General features: G+C 47.5%; 3 non-coding genes across 3 annotated transcripts; 2 read left to right on the top strand and 1 right to left on the bottom strand.

Moving 5' to 3' along the window:
- Positions 1-359: 359 nt before the first annotated feature.
- TRNAF-GAA lies at positions 360-432 on the top strand. Its single transcript has one exon. It is a non-coding gene; the product is annotated as a tRNA-Phe (tRNA).
- A 4,535-nt stretch (positions 433-4,967) lies between these two features.
- Positions 4,968-5,040, top strand: TRNAF-GAA. Its single transcript has one exon. It is a non-coding gene; the product is annotated as a tRNA-Phe (tRNA).
- Positions 5,041-18,365: 13,325 nt separating this feature from the next.
- Positions 18,366-18,438, bottom strand: TRNAF-GAA. Its single transcript has one exon. It is a non-coding gene; the product is annotated as a tRNA-Phe (tRNA).
- Positions 18,439-20,994: the final 2,556 nt, after the last annotated feature.

Raw genomic sequence — 20,994 nt, 5'->3', positions numbered from 1 at the left:
GGAAGAGGCTGCTCCTGGCCTGGGTTTTCTTGAGATTTGTTCTCTCTTTCTTTGTTATGTGGTCAGTCACACCATTCACAGTCAGTGTTGAGGGGAATGGGTTTCTCAGAGAAGCTCTGACTGCCCCATCCCTGGAAGTGTCCAAGGCCAGGCTGGATGGGGCTTGCAGCAATCTGGGATAGTGGGAGGTGTCCCTGGCCATGGCAGGGGGTGGAACTGGGTGATCTTAAAGGTCCCTCCCAACCCAAACTATTCCATGGTTCTTCTCAGAGGGGTACTGGGCAAACTGGTTTGAATGGTAAAAGTTTGAAAGCTCATTGTGTTCCAACAGGTTTTGGGAAAATCTGAGCTTCAGCAGAGCTGAAGTAGCTCAGCTGGGAGAGCGTTAGACTGAAGATCTAAAGGTCCCTGGTTCAATCCCGGGCTTCAGCAGCCTTTTCCTGCAATTTTGTGGGCCCAGGGCTGGGCTTTCCAGTACAAGAGAGAGACCTGGACATCCTGGACAGATCCAGCCAAGGGCCAGCAGGACTGGAAAGGACTGGAGGGGACTGGAGCATCTCTGGTGTGGGGAAAGGATGAGGAACTGGGACTGCTGGCCTTGAGAGAGTGTGGAATTCCCCTTCTTGACATATTCCCAAGTGACCTGGAAGTGGTCCTGCTGGCCTTGAGAGAGTGTGGAATTCCCCTTCTTGACATATTCCCAAGTGACCTGGAAGTGGTCCTGGAGGAATGGCTGTAGGTTCTGCTTGAGCAGGGACCTCCATGAGGTCCCTTTGGACCTCAACCAGTCTGAGCCTGTGACACAGGGACAGGGTTTTAAAATTGCAGCACTTCAGCAAAAAAAGTGAGATAAAGGGATTTTTGTTCCTTCCACTGCCTGTTCCCAGTCCTATGCCATGGACTGCCCTATAAACTGGTGGTAATGTTGGGCCAACGCAGTTTGGGGCTGTTTAGTCTGGAGAGATTCCAGAGGAAACCACAAAGGTTAGTAGAAATGGAACTTGTCTTTTATGAGGAAAGGCTGAGGGAACTGGGTTTGTTCAGCCTGGAGAAGAGAAGCCTCCAGGGAGACCTCAGAGCCCCTTCCAGTGCCTAAAGGGCCTTCAGGAGAGCTGGAGAGGGACTTTGGACAAAGGATGGAGGGACAGGACCCAGGGAATGGCTTCCCACTGCCAGAGGGCGGGGATAGATGGGATATTGGGAAGAAATTCTTCCCTATGAAGGTGGTGAGGCCCTGGCCCAGGTTTCCCAGAGAAGCTGTGGCTGCCCCATCCTTGGGAGTGTTCAAGACCAGGCTGGGTGGGGCTTGGAGCAACCTGGGACAGTGGGAGGTGTCCCTGCCCATGGCAGGGGGGTGGAACTCAATGATCTTTAAGGCCCCTTCCAACCCAAACCACTCCATGATTTTATGATGCTTTTAGGACAATCACTCATGCTTGACCACCTCTGCCAGGCAGCGTTCCAGGCTTTGAGCAGCACCAGGCACAGCTGCAGAGTCATCATTACCAGCAGAGCTCAGCTCCTTGCTAGAATTAATCGAGTCTGCTTAATTAAAAGTTTCTCCCCTTTGCCCTAAATGTTAATCCTTTCTCCAGCCATGGAATTGCACAGGGGCTCTGTGAGTTGACTTCCTGCCTGTAGTGGGGACATTTTGGGTCAGCAAGGCACTGAAAGAGGGACTGGATCCTCCTCTCCCTTCACTCTTGCCCTCTCCCCAAACAGCAGAAACAACGCTTCGACATCACATTACATATTTTCCTTCTTATGAGCCCTTGCAAACATCTTGATCCCAGGAAAAATTGAAAGAATCTTGGAAATAACTTTTGAACTTCAGAGAAAAGGAAATAAATAAAGCCTGTCTGAGACAGATTAAAACTTCTCATTCATTAATGGTAGAACTGAGGTGAGACCTGAGGAAGACCTGCTCTAAACCCTGTAACATATTCCTGAAAAATAAAAGTGTCAGGGATGCAGTGGTGACTGAGACTGTCATGGGAAAATAGCTGTAGGTGCTGGGAAGACAACACAGTCAGGGAATACAATAAAACCTGGAGACCAGGATAGGCTTGGCAGCTCATGGTTATCCATGGTTTGGAATGGCTGCAGGGGGTTGCCAGGTGGGAACTTTTGAGGTATTTGAGACATTATCCCTTCTTTTGCAGAGCCACAGTGTGGTTCCAGATGGATCTGAGTGTGGATGTTGCAATGCAGAGAACTTGTCTCGCTCCTCATTTGCAAAATCTGCAACTAAGAAAACCCCCAGGGTCCTGGTCTCTCCCATGGCAGCCCCTCATTCCATCTCGTTTTCTGCTTGGCTCTCCATAATCCCAAAATCTGGGATCATTTCCTCTCCAGACAGACTGAGCGTCATGAAGGACAAAAACGCTTCAGGAGCCTCAGGGATTGCTGAGATTGGATTTAAGCAGGAAATAGAACGAATTTCCAAGGGCAGTCTCCGGTTTGTGGCTCGGATGCCTGGGAAAAGGGAATGGATTGACGGAGGAATGGTCGTAAGGCAGCAGTAAAGAGGGACTGACGTCAGAGCTCCTCATTTCCATTTCTACGTCACCTAGCAACACTCCAGTTAAGGACTGAACTTCCGAGTCATGGATTCCCTGGGAATTTTCCCATTAGGTGGCACCACTGGCCTTGGGAAGGCTTTCATCCGCTCTGACTCCATCCAGCCAGATAGCCCTAAATCCAAATGCATTGATCTCCCTCTCAAAAATTCAGGAAAAGCTGAAAATGAATCGGATTTGTGAAGACCTAAAAGTGCTGTGGGTTATTTATTGTAATTAATTTGGAAATAACTTCTGATAGGACTCAGCCTATCTCTGCACTGGCTTAATACAGATTCTGGAAAACCCCATGGAGAGACGAAACCTGGTTGCTCTGGGCATGACTGAAATGATTCTGAAGGTCCTTTCCAACCCAAACAGTTCTGTGATTGGGTCAGGAGTAGAGATTTGCCTTTTTGGCCTCTGAGAAGTCAGGTGAGATGAATCCCACCCGAGAAACCTTTTCAAAATTGCTGAGTTTTACAGAAAAAATGTCCTGTCAGATCTTCTCTTATGGTCTTTGCTCCCTGTCACACGAATGTGCCCACCTGGTCTTCCAGGAATTTGGAAATCGTCATTGCTGGTACAGCTGGTCAGTGCTCACAGCTCTTCAGGGAAGAACAAACCAGAACTATTTCACAGAATTAGAGGCACTGATGTTTCAAAATAGACATTGGTCTGTTTTGATTTGCCTTCAAAGACAGAATCTTTGAAGAAAAATTAAGCCTGGAGCAAGTCCACACTCCAGACATTAAAAACCCTTCAAAGCAAAGTTTTACATGCAAGTAAACACTTAGGAGAGACTCCAAAATAATCAGCTAAGAAATCATCTGTCTGTGCAATTCTCACTTTCCTTCAGCCTCCAAGTGTGGAAAAATACACCAGGAAGAGTGTTCTGTTCCTAAAATCTGATCCAAGCTGTACTTGTAAGATCCACAGTCACTGAGCTCAAGAAATTGCTCCTTTTAAAACCTTCTGCAGCTAAAAATAACCAGCCCTGCTCTGAACACACAGCCTGGGTTTGGGGATGATTTTGCAGAGGACACAGCATAAGATTTTTTCCTCATCCTCCTTCATGGACAATAGGAAAAACTTACTGGGGCCAATCCCCAACTTCCTTCTTCTTATGGATTCTGAGGTCCAAGTGGAGATGAAGGAGACAAGGATGGCTCATTCCCATTTCAGGGCTGAGGCCTAATCACCCTCCTGTGGCTCCAAATTCCTGGACAGTATTGTAGATTCCTCTCATATCAGCAGCTCTACCAGACACAAAATGGAATTGGTTTTTGGGAATTGGTTTTGGGGTTATGTTGTCTGCTGGCTGTGGTCTTTAGCCACACCCTGGATTTGTTATGTGCACCTTTTTTTTGGCACTACAGAGATTTCAAAAGCTGGATCTGGAATGTTTTAGGTCACATAGAGGAGGTAATTTATAAGTCAAGAAGCAGAAATTCTGTAGCACTGCTCAGCTATCCAAAAATTCTCCATGTGACAAGCACAAAGATGCTGAGACCCTCAGCCACCCATGACCAATTCCTCAGTGACCATGGGTGGGATCACCATCGGGATCCAGTGCTAGAAGTGGTCTTGGAGGAAGAAAACCCACTTAGGGAATGATCCTGGTGCCTGGATATTTCAAGAGCTTCCATAGCCTAGTTTGGGAGCTCGAGATATCAGGAACCGTTATCTAATAAATCTCACTGAGGAAATATCAGCTGCTGTCAAGATGAACATTCCAACCCAGATTAAATATATTTCTGACACCTTTCACTACCAGATTTTTAACAGACATGGAAAATTTACTGTGCTTTTCACATATGTATTTTGGGAAGATGTGAATTTGGAGCTGGGAAAGGATGGGAGATTGTCCTGAGAGCCAATTATTTGCAGGATAAGCTGGTGGGCTGGCCAAACATCTCCCATATCACTGCATGAAGATGCCTGGTTCCTGTTCCTTAGGTGGAGAGAGACAGATTGATGTGAAAAAATTGGCCAGGCTCCATGGATAATTCCAGATCGTCCCGTGGGCTCTGTGAAAGGTGTCAGGAAATTCTGTCTAATGCTACTGCTCCCGGCTGGTTCCCACATCAAGGCTGCTGTTTAATTCCAGATTCTGTGTTTTATCACAGAATCCCAACATGTTTTGGGCTGGGAAGGACCTTAAAGATCATCTCTTTCCAACCCCCTGCCATGGGCAGGGACACCTTCCACTATCCCAGGTTGCTCCAAGACCCGTCCAACCTGGCCTTGAACACTTCCAGGTGTCTTGAGCCATTCTCTCTCCCGTTCCCGGAAACAATTCTTTGATTCCCAAGCTAAAGTCAACTAAAATCTGTCAACTAAAGTCAACTAAAGGCTGAACAATCCTCGTGTTCCAACAGGTTTTGGGAAAATCTGAGCCTCAGCAGAGCTGAAGTAGCTCAGCTGGGAGAGCGTTAGACTGAAGATCTAAAGGTCCCTGGTTCAATCCCGGGCTTCAGCAGCCTTTTCCTGCAATTTTGTGGGCCCTGGGTTGGGCTCTCCAGCACAAGAGAGAGACCTGGACATCCCAGAGAGATCCAGCCAAGGGCCAGGAAGGTAATTACAGAATGGGTCAGGTTGGAAGGGACAACAGTGAGGTCATCTGGTGCCACCCCCTGCTCCAGCAGGGCCATCCCAGAGCACATGGTGCAGGATTGTGTCCAGACAGTTCTGGAATATCTCCAGGGAGGGAGACTCCACACTCTCTCTGGTCTCTGTTCAGGGCTTGATCACTGCACAGGGAAGTTTTTTCTGAGGTTCAAGTGGAACTTCCTGGGCATCAGTTCCCGCCTGTTCCTCTTGTGCCATTGCTGGGCCCCCTGGAGCCGAGCCTGGTCCATGCTCTGAGCCCTCCCTGCAGACAGGGACAGACAGGGATGAGGTTTCTTCTCAGTTGTCTCTTCTCAAGGCTGAACAGGCCCGACTCAAGGTGATGAAAGGACTGGAGCCCCTCTCTTATGAGGAAATGATGAGATGGATTGGTTGCCCTGAGAGGTTGTGGAGTTTCCATTCTGAGAAATTTTTAAAAGTCAGGCTGTGGTCCTGGATGACTGGCTCTGGGTGGCCCTGCTGGAGCAGAGCGTTGCACAAGAAGATGTCTAGAAATCCCTTCCAACTCTTCAGTGAGTAGAGGACAAAGACAAAATTTTATGTGTAGGGCAGGGAAAAGCCAGGCCAAAGTCATCCTCAGGTTTTTCTATCAGCAGTGTCCACCTGGCCAATCCGTGCAACCATCCTGGCTGACCAAGCAGCCAACAAACAGGGATCAAGATTAGGGTGTCAGAAGAACCAGACCAACGCATGAAAAAAAGCAAACTTAAACACTCCTATCCTTAAAATATTATCAAGGTGAAGTTTTCCTCTTTTCTTTTTTTCCTTTTTTCGTTTTTTTTCAGTCAAACTAACAGCTCTAATAGTGTATAGAGGCTCCTTCAAATTGAACTCCTCACCCGCTCTGAAATCCCGGTGCCTGTCATCTGCTGCAGGATCTGCAGTGCAACATCACGCACAGAGCCCCCAAATAAACTTCCGCTCCCGTTTCAGGCACCATCTGTGTCCCATTTCTGCAGCGCCTGGCAGAGATTGCTTCCCTTCTATGGAATGTTCCTTCCCCTCGCTGAGCTGCAGACTTCGGAGGTGGGGAAGTCGGCGGGTGGAACGGATCCCAGCTCCATGCAAACAGAGAGCACTGCGCCGCAACAGTGTCCTTGGGTGGCAGAATGATTTTGGGCTTCGTCCTTGGTCAGATGACCCCAAACCAGGCTCCAGGGCAACCCAAAGAAGAGGTAAAGACAACACTTGGTCATCTGGCTGCAAGACATGGGAGAGGTTTCACTGGGATGTTAATGAGGGTAGGGGCGGTGAGGTGAGGAAGAGCCAAGTTGGGATAATCATGGAGAGATTCAAATGCATGGGAACACACAACTGCTCTGAGTCAGAGAGTCACAGAATCACAGAATGACAGAACCACAGAACCACAGAATCACAGAACCACAGAACCACACAATAACCTGAGTTGGAACGGACCCCCAAAGATCATCGAGTCCAACTCCTGGCCCTGCTCAGGACACCCCAACAATTCCACCATGTGCCTGAGAGCATTGTCCAAGCACTCCTTGAGCTCTCTGAGGGTTGGGGCTGTGACCACTGCCCTGGGGAGCTGTTCCAGTGACCAACAACCCTCTGGGGGAAGAACCTTTTCTTAATATCCAACCTAAACCTCCCTGACACAGCTTCGGGCAATTCCCTTGGGTTCCATCACAGGTCACCACAGAGCAGAGATCAGTGTCCACCCCTCCTTTTCCCCTCATGTGGAAGTTTTAGACTGTGATGGGGTCTCCCCTCAGTCTCCTCTTTTCCAGCTGAACAAACCAAGTGCCCTCAGCTGCTCCTCACATGGCTTCCCCAGGATGGAGTTCACAGTTTTGTCTTCCTTTTATGCAAATAAATTGAACTTTAATGCATAATTCAGGCAGCTGCAACCCAAACTGATCATGAAGAGCCTTGCCTTAGGCTCTCCACCAAACCAGCTGAATTTCTGCCAATCCCTGTGCCTCAGTTTCCCTCGCTGTAGCCCTGACACTTCTCTTTCCTTCCCAGAGAGTGGGAAGAGTCAGCTTGCAGGTGAAAGTACTCTGTGTTCCCAGCTTGTTTTTGTGTGTTATCCCAGCACGTGTCCCCAGGGATGATGCTGGATTACTCATACACCTCTTGAGTCCTCTGTTTCTCTAATTCCTTTTATTTGCAAGAATTAGGAACAGTCACGCTATCCAGGAAAATACAGCCCTCACAATGCCGGCACCAGCGTCAGGGAGCTGTGCTCAGCAGGCTGTTCCTAAGAAACTCCTGGGACTTGCAGGTGGATTCACCTCAGAGTGGGGTGGAAATGGGGAGGAGGGAGTGATTAGAAAGGAGAGGACGGATCATCTTGGAACACTGCAAGATGAGGTAAATATTGAGGAAACCATGTGGGAAAGCAGGCGATTGACGGGAGATCCAGAATCCTGGATCACCATTGATACAGGACATTTCAAATGGCTGGGAAAGGCTTTGGGATTCATCTGGAAAGGGAGAGGTTATTGGAGATGAGAAAAACTTGGAATATTTTGCCTATCACGACAAAGGTTAGCGAGGTTGAGTGTTGATGGTATGGATCTGAAGGAGGTAAACACCAAGGATTAGGAATTTGTGGTTGAGCCAGAGGTCAGCACTGTAAGGAAGGGGTTTAAACTGGTTAAGGAAGAGAAAATTCCGAGGCTCATACCAGTCAATATAGAGCAGCTGTCAGTGAGCGCTTTCCTGTCCTCCAGAAAGGGCAACAGATGCCAGAAAAGGCTTGTAGTGGGATGTCTGGGAAAAGGGTTTTGCCATGTGTTGGCCAGGAACCACCTTCTCATCCCTGATTTTTGTTTTGCTGCACAACCCTCTCTGTTGCCACCATGGCTGATCCCTCTGAGGATGCTCAGGTCTCATTAGACATAACAAAGTGGATAAAGAAGACACGATGAATCAAAACCTTCTCTTCCCTGTTCTCCTTCCACTATTAGTATTTAAATGTGGATTTTTGGTTTTTTCCTTCTTCTTTTTAGTGGAAATCTGAGGCCTTGTATAAGCCACGAAACTCAGGGAAACACCTGGGGTTTAACCTTCTTTTGAAATTGTATTAGCCTTTGATTTTGAGGTGATAGCCCAGAACTCTGATACAGGGAGCTATGGAACAATCTTTATTTTGGTTATCCCAGCTGCCAAAACTAGAGGTGCTCAGAGATCTGTTCCCTTGGTGCTACCATGTTTAATAACCTTGGTTATTGAATCGATAATCCTGTCCACGAAGATCTTGTCTAAAACTGTTAAAACACTTCCTTGGTCATTTTGATAACTTTTGGTTCATGGGCTCTGCTTCTGGTTGTGGACACTTGCTCATTTTGGCAAGAGAAGTGGCCATCACACAGAAGCAGGGAAAAGATAAAGGTGTCCCTAAATCAATCTGCATCAAGTTGAAGTGATTGAAAGCCGTCTTTGTTCCATTCCTGTATTCACATGGAGACCCCAATTCCCTCAAATCCCGGTTATAAACAGGCTCACTGGAAAGTTTCATTATCAGAAAGTTTAAATCATTATTAAATCATTATATCAGGCATAGTGTGGCCAGCAGGACCAGGGCAGTGATCATCCCCCTGTACTCAGCACCTCAAACCTGGGTTCAGTTCTGGGTCCCTCATGACAAGAAACACATTGAGGGGCTGAGGCGTGTCCAGAGAAGGGAACAGAGCTGGGGAAGGCTCTGGAGCACCAGGAACAGCTGAGGGAGCTGGGGGGGCCTAGCCTGGAGAAAAGGAGGATATGGGAGAAACTTCTGGCTCTCCACAAGTCCCTGACAGGAGGGTGGAGCCAGGTGGATGTTGGTCTCTTCTCCCAAGTAATGAGGAATGGGATAAGAGATAATGGCCTCAAGTTGCACCAGGGGAAGAATTAAGTTGGATATTAGGAAAAATTTCTCTGAAAGGTTTGTCAAGTGCTGGCACAGGCAGCCCGGGGCAGTGATGGAGTTCTCATCCTTGAAGGTATTTAAAAGCCTTGTGGATGTGGCACTTGGGGACATGGTTTAGTGGTGGCCTCGGCAGTGCTGGGTTGATGGTTGGACTCAGTGATCCTGGAGGTCTTTTCCAACCTAAATTATTCCATGATTCGAAGCACCCAGTTTCATAGAAAGCCATGGCAGGGAAGGAAAAAATCAGTAATCTCATTTTTCAGCCTATCCCAACTCTTCTTCTCCTATCCCCTCCAACAATAAAGTTCCTGGGAAAGACGGACATGGGAGGGATCTCGTGTCTCCTGGAGTGACAGCAGAACCTTTCAAACAAGGAGTGGGAATAAGTAGTAACACATCCCAGAGCCCTGCCATGCTCTGTCTGTGCCTCCCTCCCCCTCGCCAGAGCACACCCACCTGCCAGAGGGGGCCAGCCTGAGCCAGGAGGGAAAAGTCCACCTGGAAGGGAAAACAAACTGTCCCTGGAGGAGCTGAGAGACCAGGAGGATCCTGTGAAATGCCACGGCTGCATTCTGAGAGAGACTTTCTGGATTGAACCTGATCTGGGGGCACCAAAGGTGGGCAGGTGAGAGGGGCAAAGGTTTCAAAGAGGTGTCTTGACATCTTTATCAATGTGATCCAGAAGTTTTGGCTCATTTGGATTAATGAATCTCTCACATATTCCTCAGGAAATCTCTCTCTCACATTTTCAAGCACTGTTTAATTTGCTGCAGTGTGTGAGACCGACTTTTAACAATTTATCTTGACAGCTGCCAGCCCTGGAACGGGACAAATTCCTCAGCGCTGCTGGAGGATTGATTCAGATGGAACTATGTTGCAGATGACTGTAGGCATATTTGCAGGTGTTTGTGGGGTTTTGGAGCCTTCTCCTGACATCTTCTATCTAATTTATTTTTTTTTAATAGTTTATATTCCATCTCCTCCAAGAGAAGATGTTTGACCCACCTGGGAAGTCATAACTCACTTTCCACACCTGAGCTGAGGCTCTCACAGGTCGCCCTAGCCCCCGATTCAGACAATCACAGAATCAGAGTTTGGGTTAGAAAGGACCTTAAGGATCACCTAGTTCCAACACTCCATGGACAGGGACAACTTCCACTTGACCAGGTCACTCAGAACCCCATCCAGTCATTGTATTCCTCATCAGCACATGCACAAGCTGATAAATTGTATTTCTGGACATATTTTCTCTTGCTGTCAGGTCCTGCTCCTCTGTAAAAACATCTTTAGGAAGGTCCTTGCATCAAGCTCCAGGCTCCTGTGTCACTGTGTTTCCAATGCAGGAACCCTCACAGGGCTGGCAGAACGAAGACTTCCTGTGTTATTTCTATTTTCTATATTGTTTCTATTTTCGATATTATTTCTGTTTTCAATATTACCCCTTCTCAGCCAACCACCACTGGGAAGACCTGAGACAAAAATCCCTGTACAGGCCATTCACTGGAGAGTTGGACTTGATGATCCTCTTGGGTTCCTCCCAACTCAAAATATTCTGTGAGTTTGTGAAACATCCAGAGCTGTCCAAGGCTTGGACATTTGGATGCCATCCATGAACTTGGGCTGAGGTTCTGTGCAGGTCCCTCACCTTTACTCCAAAATTACCAGGCAGCAGAGAGGTGTTATTCTATTTATTAGGGAAATCTGACCCCCACTTCATACCCTGAGCTAACAGGTTTTCCCCCAGAAAAGGACTAAAATGGTAACGGAACTGAGTTTTAAATCTACTGTCTATATTGAGAGGCTGGAGAAAAAAAAATGAAAAGAAAAGCAGCTCTTAACTTAGAAACTTCATCTCCAAGTTTAAAGTTAGAGGTGATGATCTGAGACCTTAAGAGCTAAAAATCCTTGGGCTGAAAAAAAAAAGTACCCTCAGTGGATTTTCAAGCGTTCTACTCCTGGTTTTCTGTACATCTGCTCTTGGTTTTTATTTAAAGGATTGGCTCCAAGAGAAGGGAGCTTGCAGGGCAAATCTGGAGCTGAGGGAAAGTCTGAACTTCACTTTTGGAGGATTTCAAGTGCAAACCCAGCTTCCCTCCAGCAGCCCAGCACATCTGTGGATGCTCATGAGAATCTTTAATGGGGTCACTTCAAAACCAGCAGCTGATTAAGCTGAGTCTGAGGGAAAAAAAAAACTACCGCCGTTTTCTATGCAAATTTTATGGTTTTCCAAAGCCCATTTCACTTCTCCTCCTCCATAAAATTCTCCCTCTCTCGCTCCTCCTGTGGAGGTGCCAAAGCCTCCTCCATCAATTCGTGAGAACTTCTGCTTGAAAACTGGAGCAGAGAATCACCCACGGAACCAGGCTGGCATGAAAATACCGGAGGCAGAGGCACCGATGCGAAACAACTCGAGGAGTTTCCCCGTGTCAGGGTGAAAGAAATGGGAATGAGGAATCAGCTCCACCAAAATCCCTGGGGGATGGGACACCTGCCCAGCATCTTCTGACCACAGACAGGGATATTGCTCATTATGAAGTCATTTTTGAATTTCTTCCTACTGTCTTTTAATTCCTAATTTTATCCTTTTGCTGCTTGTCTGGGACTTGAAGTGTTCTCAGATCTCCTTTTTTTTCTTTTTTCCCCATGAAAAAAAAACAACTCAGCAGGTCAAGCTTTCTCCTAAATATTTCCAACTGCTTGGAATGAGGGATTAAAAGACAAAATTGAATTTTGAAAGCAAAAGAGACGTTTCCAACCGGTGTGGCACAAGTCAAGGAGCTTAAAGAGCTGATCTAAGTGTAGTTTAAAGCCTTACATGCTGTAGAGTAATTAAAATCACTTCTCTACTGGATCCTCATATATTTTTACATTAAGTACTTTCCCGAATTTGCAGCATTTTGCCAAGGATGTTTTCTGTGCTGTAGATACTTGTTAGGAACCAAACTGAAATCCACCCACCTTTCTGCGTGGAATTTCAAACTCTCCCCAAGCTGTCACCTCCTGGATGCTCCCAGAAGCTGCCAGAAGAGTTTTTACTCTTGTCCCAGTCTGAATCCCACCCTGGGCAGGGGAATAAAAATCTCCGTATCTAATAAGCGACAGCAGGAAGCTCCACAATCCTATTTCTCTCCGCTTTTCTGAGCACAATTTGCATATTTAAATAGCCTACTTCCCCTTGGAATGAGCAGTGCTTCACGTTCTCTCCTTTTCCTCCACTTGCACCCTGCAGTCATAACTAGAATTAGGTTTTGCTATTCAAACCTAAGAGAAAGGAGAACCCATACCCCAAAAGTTAACAGCCTCATTAATTACCTCAATTTTATTTAATTAATCGGCCACAGATAGTAAAGCCATGACCTTTTAAAGGTATTTTGACAGTCTTTTTACTTTAGTGCCTGTGAGGAACTGAGCTGGGTCTAAAAAGCATTTTTTTATTCTCCAGTTTTAGTGTTTGTTGTTCAGAGCAAGTCCTGAACAGTTGTTGCATTTGAATTTTTTGTCTTTTTTTTTTTGTTTTTGTTAGGGGTTTTTTATTGTTGTTTGGTTTTGGTTTTTTGTGTGTGGTTGATTTTTTTTGTTTGGTTTGGGTTTTTTGTTTGGTTTTGGTTTTTTGTGGGTTTTTTTTGTGTTTTGTTTGTTTGTTTGTTTTTAATTTGCTTTTTTTTTTCATGGTATGTGTCCACATCCCATTTTAAGACACAGCTTAGACAACGAGAGAAATCCTAAATCAATTTTTTCCAGGGTTTTGTTGGATGACCTGAGTGAAAGAAGTGTTCTGATGCACATATAGAATAAATCATAGAATCCTAGAATGGTTTGGGTTGGAAGGGACCTCAAAGATCACCCAGTTCCACCTCCCTGCCATGGGCAGGGACACCTTCCACTGTCCCAGGCTGCTCCAAGTTCCATCCAACCTGGCCTTGGACACTTCCAGGGATGGAGCAGCCACGGCTTCTCTGGGCAATCTGTGCCAGGGACTCACCACCCTCCCAGGGAAGAATTCCTTCCCAATATCCCATCTAGCCCTGCCCCCTATCAATTTAAAGATGTTTCCCTTTTCCTGTCCCTCCATCCCTTGTCCCAAGTCCCTCTCCAGCTCTCCTGGAGCTGCTTTAGGCACTGGAAGGGGCTCTGAGCTCTCCCTGGATCCTTCCCTTCTCCAGGCTGGACATTCCCAGCTCTCCCAGCCTGGCTCTGGAGCAGAGGAGCTCCAAGTCATATTTGCTCTGCATAAGTCACCTGCAACATCATCTTCACCAGCTGAACTCAGACCCTGTGCTTTTCCAGAGATCCAGACAATTCCCACTGCTAAAGGCAGGCAGGGATGGATTTACAGCCCTAAGCTCAGTTTTTGGAAAAGCTGAGCTCATAGGAGCAGCTGGACTCCCCTCTGGATGGTGCAGGGTGAGCTCCTAGGTCATGGAATTCTTCCTGAGGCTCCCTGGGGCGAAACTTCTCCTTAGTCATAAAAACCTTGGTTATCCCAGGATCCCTCTAAAGTCATTCAGGATTTTTGGTGCCTCAGACCTCAACTCAGCCTTCAGCCACCAAAATGTTGGGGGCCAACCTGAGCTGCTCAGGTGGGACGAGAGAGGACAAAACTGAACCTAATCTGCTGTCAGAGGGTCTGGATGGCAGCTCCTGCCTCCCACTGCTGGATCCTTCTCCTGATGTGAGCAGGACTGGGCTCCATCCCCCAACAATGAGAGTTCCCTTCCCAGCCCAGCATGAGCTGCATGTTCCTGGCACGGCTCCGAGAGCTCCATGCTGCTGCACAAACCAACCCCTAATGTCTTTGTGTCTGGAGTGGTAATCGCAGGATTATTGCTCCCAAGGCATGCGAATAATAATCCTCTCTTTTCCCTCATCTTGTAGCTGCCTTGTAATTTAGAAAATTAATCTTCAGGGCTGGCAGTGTCTTTTCTTGTCTGCATGTGCTGCCTCTGCCATGGCGAGATCCCTCTGGTGGATCCCAGAGTGCTTTCCCCAGGATTCTGGAGAACTTTGCCCAATTTTCTGAGGGGTGAAACTGAGACATGAGTGAGGGAATTGACTTTTCCTTGTGCCAGCCATTGGCAGAGCAAGGCACAAAGCAGATGTGCAATTATCCCATATATTAAAGTAGATCTGAGCAACCTGGTCTAGTGGAAGGTGCCCCTGCCTGTGGCAGGGGGGGCTGGAATTATGTGATATTTATGGTCCCTTCCAACCCAAACCATTCTATGATTTAATGAAAAAGAAAGCAAAAGCAAAATCACTCTGTGGGAATGCAAACTATCAGAAAAACAATCAGCAAAATCTGACTTTCCTGGTTTTTATTTGGTGCTTCTTTTTTTTCCTTTTTTTTTTTTCCTGGAGTAAAAGATTTTAATCTCCTGCTGAGGATTTCCCATATATTTATCTGCCTGGTCTTTCCATTCAGGCTTTTCATCTCATCAGCAGTGAGATGCAGCTCTGGTGCTGTGAGGTCAGGGTGGGTGAGTGAGGATCGATCCCTGCGTGTGGATTGATCCATGCCCATGCTCTTGGTGGGAAAGGTGAAGAGGGAAGCTCACGAGGATGGGGAAGAAGGACAGCAGCAGCAAACCAGGACTGAAAGCATTAAGAGAAAGAAGCAGAAATCACCGGAATAAAAGGCAGAGAATCAGAACCAAAGGGCACCGGCAGAACTGTTTGTGGCGGAGAGCCGCGGGTTCGAGCAGGGGCTAGGGAAAAGATGTTTTTTGGGATCTGCCGTGCGCTGATTGATCGGTGTGGGGGCCCTGGAGGGGCCTGAGCGGGGGTGAGGGGAGGGAGCGGAGTGTGAGGGGGCTGGAGAAGGTGCTGGCAGGGCAGCCGCCCCCGCGCTCCTACCGCCCACCGCAGTTATTCATCCCGCTCCTTCCCTCGCAGCCTCCCCAGGAGCACGGGCAGGTTTTAACCCTTCTCTGAGCCAAATCCAGGGAAACTTGGCAACTTCTGGCGCTGAGGTGTGAGTCAAAGCTGTTTCAGCCAGGAGGGGAACGAGTTGTCAGGAGAAGTAAAAAAAACTTCTCTCATCTCCTCTAACAGCTGCGTTGTGGTCTGTGGGATTTCTGTGTGTCCTGCAGAGGCAACATGAATCCCGAGTGCTGGCACCAGCGAGGGCCTTTCCTTTGCCTTCGCACCAGCTGTGGGTCAGGCTTGAAAACAATTTCGTTGGAGTTACCTCCATGTGCTGAACCTGTGTTTGAGGCGAACAAGCCCAGATGTTGCTGTCACCTCCATGGGCTCAACGGTGCCGGCTCTGAGTGGGCATCCCCTGGTGCTGGCTGTGAGCAGAGACCCAGTGAGGAGTGGGAACAGGTCCCCTGCACGGGGTGTTACAGTGCCCAGAGGAAATAGAACTGGTCTGTCCTGTTTGTTAGGACTAAACCCATCTGGCAGGGCTAAAACCTCATCCCCTCTCCACCCCAACAGAAATCTCAGAATCACAGATTCATGGAATGGTTTGGATTGGAAGGGACCTTAAAATCCTGTAGTTCCAACCCCCTGCTGATGCCATGAAGATTTTTGCCTTTTCTTTTATAACCCTGTTATACCTTTTTACAACTTCTGTATTCTTAGTGCTTTTTGCCTACATTCTTGGACTTGTTTGTCAAGCTAAGAGACTCAACATTTTAGAAGCTTCGTAGGTAGGGATCAGTGTGCCCCAGACCCCAAGGTCCTCTCCAGAACACATTCTGTAAACCAGGATAGAACCACCCAGGAGAAGGCTCCTTGGGGAGGGGGGCTCACTTGAGCCTCTCATTGGGGAATCTTTGATAGATATGCTAATTAGTAAAACCTATAATGTTATACCTGATGTTGGGGGGATAGACTCAGCGGGGTGCATCTCGATGCATATAACCTGGACGTGTACACCTAAGGATCCTTAAAAATAAATACAAAGGTAAAATCCCTTTTCCCCTTCTAACCGTGTATGACTCTTGATTTTAAGACCAGGAAAAGGCATCACTGCCATGGGCAGGGACTCCTTCCACTAGACCAAGTTGTTCAAAGCCTCATCCAGCTTGGCCAAACATTTCCAGGGATGAGGCAGCCACAGCTTCTCTGGGAAATATGTACCAGTGTCTTACCACCAACACCACAGGGAAGAATTTCTCCCCCATATCCCATCTAACCCTGCTCTCTGGCAGTGGGAAGCCATTCCTTGTGTCCTGTCACTCCATCCCTTGTCCCAAGTGCCTCTCCAGCTCTCTTGGAGCCCCTTCAGGCACTGAAAGGGTTTCTAGAGGTCTCTCCAAACCTTCTCTTCCCCAGTCTGAACAATCACAATTCTCGGTCTTTCTTCAAAAATAGACCTATTATGTCAAAACCACTTCCTGGGAGTAGTCCCTGGCTCCTGCTATGCAGGGAACTGTGTCTGGGCATTGTCTGGGATGGCACAGATTGTCACGTTTAAGCCATTAAGGTCACCATCAGATCAGTGTCTCTGGTATGGGATTTGCCTCTGCCCTCGGGGCTCAGGGCTGCCTTTCTCCAGGGGGCTAACGCAGTCAGAGACCATCAGCACAGTGCGTGACCTGCTCTCAAATCTGGGGGCAATATTTGGGGTGTTCATAACACCTGAGCTCTGTTTTCATAACAAAATGAGGCCCAAGACATGGACAAAATTTGATATAATTTAGTCCTGCACATGGACCACACAGGGAGTTCTGACCTACTTTGATCCAGTTTAGGGACCAGGAGGCTCCTGCCTAAATTAAATCCAGGCAAAGACAGCTGGAGTAAAGGCTAATTTCCAGCTGGTGCATCCCTGAGCCAGATGATCCTGCCTGAGGGCACCAGGTCTTCAAATGTCCACTGTGGGTGAGCAGCTGCTGCATTTGTGATGTTGTATTTGTGGTGTCATGTCTGTGGTGCCATGTTTTCGGCGTTATATTTGGGTGGTGGCTCTTGGCAGAGCCATTTCCCCAGCAAGACCCCTGGTATCTCTTCAAGGCTCAAGCAGGTGATGATGTTTGTTATTTTAATCCCATCCTGGTTAGGGAAGTCATTTCCTGGATTGCTGCAGGATCAGACAGCCTGATGCCCACAGCTTTTAGAGCACCATGAGAAGGAAAAGGAGAAAGAGGAGTCCCTGTCCTGCCATGAAGAAGAGATTGGATGAGCATTGGGGTTGATCTTGAGAAGGTCAGAGTTTGCTGTTTCTCACTTCTCTTTTTGGACAACTGGCATTTCATGTCCTGTCTTTGGTGTTTGCCTGAAGCACTCCATGGGACAGGAATTAGAAAGGGACAGAGGAACAAACAGAAAGCAGAGTTACTCAGTTTGGTGGGATGTCTGCACATTGAACACCATCATTTGATAAAGGTTAGGGTAAAAATAGGAAATGGTCCAGAAAAAGTAGAAAACTTCATTGGAGAGTCATGGAATACCTTGACCTGGAAGGGATCCACAAGGATGAAATCACAGAACCATTAAGACAGCAAAAGATTCCAAGATAGAGTCCAAACTTTGACCCATCACATCCTTGTCAACTAAGCCAGAGCATCCTTCCAAGGATGCGTCATTGATTCCAACTCCTAAAACATTGCTGAAACCCAGGACTGAACCAGGGACCTTTAGATCTTCGGTCTAATGCTCTCCCAGCTGAGCTAATTCAGCTCTGATATTGGGATTTGTTTCCCTATAAACAACAGGTAAACACACTGGAACTCTTCAGCCTGGAAAATACAAATTTCAGGGAGAGGGGCTGCTTCAAGGTCAGTTGTGATTGATGCTAAAAATCACTCTCTTGGGTAGGGTGTTTTTTCTTTTTCCCAAAAAAAGAGTTTTGATTTCCTGCTTGCCATTACAGCCTTGCCATTACACCCCAAAAAAGAGCACCAAATAAAAGCCAGGGTCAACCTTTCTACCTCTTCTCAGGGCAGTCCATAGCATAGGACTGGGAACAGGCAGTGGAAGGAACAAAAATCCCTTTATCTCACTTTTTTGCTGAAAAAGTTGAATTGTAAAACCCTGTCCCTGTGTCACAGGCTCAGACTGGTTGAGGTCCAAAGGGACCTCATGGAGGTCCCTGCTCAAGCAGAACCTACAGCCACTCCTCCAGGACCACTTCCAGGTCACTTGGGAATATGTCAAGAAGGGGAATTCCACACTCTCTCAAGGCCAGCAGTCCCAGTTCCTCATCCTTTCCCCACACCAGAGATGCTCCAGTCCCCTCCAGTCCTTTCCAGTCCTGCTGGCCCTTGGCTGGATCTCTCTGGGATGTCCAGGTCTCTCTCTTGTACTGGAAAGCCCAGCCCTGGGCCCACAAAATTGCAGGAAAAGGCTGCTGAAGCCTGGGATTGAACCAGGGACCTTTAGATCTTCAGTCTAACGCTCTCCCAGCTGAGCTACTTCAGCTCTGCTGAAGCTCAGATTTTCCCAAAACCTGTTGGAACACAATGAGCTTTCAAACTTTTACCATTCAAACTGGCTCAGTGGACACTTGCCTCTTTTTAGTGTTTAAACACCTGGCCCAAACATCAACTACCAGACACCAAAAAGGTCAACAATTATCAAAGGTCTTTGAATGAGAATGGCTGTGGTGGATAAAAACCCAGGACTGGAATTATTCTTGCAGCCACGTTTGCAGTGGTAACACCTGGCCAAGCTGGTCTTCATGGAAACATGGAATGGTTTGGGATGGAAAGGACTTTAAAGGACCAGTTCCACCCCCTGGACACCTTCTGCTAGACCAGGTTGATCCAAGCCCCATCCAACCTGGCCTTGAACACTTCCAGGGATGGGGCAGCCACAGCTTCTCTGGGCAACCTCTGCCAGGGCCTCACCACCCTCTCAGCCAGGAATTTCTTCCTAATATTCAGTCCATCCCTGTCTTTTGTCAATTTAAAGCCATTCCCCCTTTTCCTGTCACTTCATCCCTTGTCCCAAGTCCCTCTTCAACTCTCCTGGAGCCCCTTTAGGCACTGGAAGGGGCTCTAAGGTCTCCCTGGAGCCTTCTACAAGTTGAACATCCCCAGCTCTCCCAGCCTGGCTCCAGAGCAGAGGGGCTCCAGCCCTTGGAACATCTCCATGGTCTCCTCCGGATTCACTCCAGAATCCAGAGGAAGAGGAACTTTTGAAGTTGGAGACTTCAGAGTTTTCTCAGAGGCTGAACTAAGCTGTCACCCCATAGAGGTGACATCACCCTCTCAGTGGGTGACAAGGGTCCATGTGCAGGTTCTCCCTAGGAAAGGGAAGATGTGGAAGCCTGGCTCACTTGGGACTTAGCTCTGCCCTTCCAGCTGTCCCATTTTTGCTTCACCAGCTTTCTTCTTGCCCAGGAAAGTGGCTTCCCACCAGCTTTCCTCAGACAGGAAGAAATGATCCCAACATGGAAACTGTGGTATTTGACAGCCCACTCTGCCTTGCTGGAAATACTCGAGCTTCAGCTGGGTACAAAATTCCTGTGGAAAGCTGAGCTACACTGCTGCATTGCAAATGCTCAGCAGTGTTGGTGGAAAGGATGAAGTGAAGGATCTGATAGAGAACAAGCCTTGAAGGAAGTGCTACATTGCAGTTAAATTAGAAATTTGAGGAGCTGACTTGCTGGGAACTTGGCTTTTTCAGCTGGTGAAACATCAGAACTGAAAGTCTGTGGGCAAAGTCATCAGAAGTCAGACTTGTGGTGCCAGTTTGACGTGTCACATGGAAGAAGTTGGAAGATCAGACTTCTCCTTATTGCAGAGGAAGAAATTAAACCTGTTTTTCCAGCTCAGTTCAGACCTTGGGGCTGGAGCTCCATCGGGAGAGAATGAAGTGGAAAGAGGACTGAAGTTGGGATATCTCCTGCTGCCCTCATTCCGCCTGGAAAATCTCCTGTTTCATTCGCATCTTGATTACTCTTTGGGGTGATTTTGGTGCCTTCATCCCATGAAGGATGTGAAACAAAACCAACAACAAACTAACCAGTGGAAGGGATTAGTAAAGTCCCTTCTGCACAGGGAATTGCTGTGTAAACCTTGTTTAACCAGTCAAGGAAAAGAAACAGTAAAGGGAAGGATATTATAGGATCTAGAGAACGAAAGGGTATTTTAGGATCTAGAGAGGAATCATTAGAGGTTGATGGCTTATTGATTCTTCTGATGCAGGAACTAAAGGTTATCATTGGAAAAGAGCAAGTGCCAAGCTTGGAACAAAGAAAAAGAAGGAGTTTCCTCACAGTGTCTGGTTATCTGTGCAACTCCATGCTATAGGATTTTATAGATCCCCAGATTGTAAAAATGTTTAAAAGATGACTGGGAAGATCTATGGAGGAAAAAAACTCCATGAAGAGCATGCAAATATGGAACTTCTGGCTTTGGTTCATGCAGGGCCTGGGCCACAAATCTCTGGAGATCAGGAGAGCATCTGGTGATATAACACCATGCTGTTTTTTCTTTTTTAGGCACTAACTCATGGAAAATGTTGCAGACTGGGTTTTGAGCTGGATGTTCCTCTGTACATCTCCTCTGGCACCTCCTTGTCCTCATGCTCCGGCTCCTGGAGGCATCAGGATGGTGTCAGCCTGTGAAACCCTGCTGGCATGTTGGGCAGAGATGTGCTGGAGGTGTCATTTCATGCCACCAGCCAAGTGTTTAATCACCACTCCCACGTGGGCGTCTCAGGCTCTGGCCATGACAGATGACAGGCGATCCCTCTGTCCCCGCTTTCCCTCCTCCCATCTTTTCTAGTTTCCCTACCACTCCAGGCCGATCTGCCTGTACTTTCTCAAATATCCATCTGCCATCAGCCAGAAACAGCTTTCAAAGGTTATGGAATTACATCCATGCAACCCAGAAAGCCAACTGTGTCCTGGGCTGCATCCAAAGAACTGTGGGCAGCAGGTGAGGGAAGGAATTTTGTCCCTCTGCTCCAGCGTGGAGAGATCCCACCTGGAATGTTGTATCTAGCACAGGAAGGACATAGAGCTGTTGG

Source organism: Corvus moneduloides, chromosome 1 (assembly GCF_009650955.1).
Source record: "Corvus moneduloides isolate bCorMon1 chromosome 1, bCorMon1.pri, whole genome shotgun sequence".
Classification (NCBI taxonomy): Eukaryota; Metazoa; Chordata; class Aves; order Passeriformes; family Corvidae; genus Corvus; species Corvus moneduloides.
The sequence above is the reverse complement of the archived record's forward strand: the minus strand, read 5'-3'. Positions and strand labels throughout refer to the sequence as shown.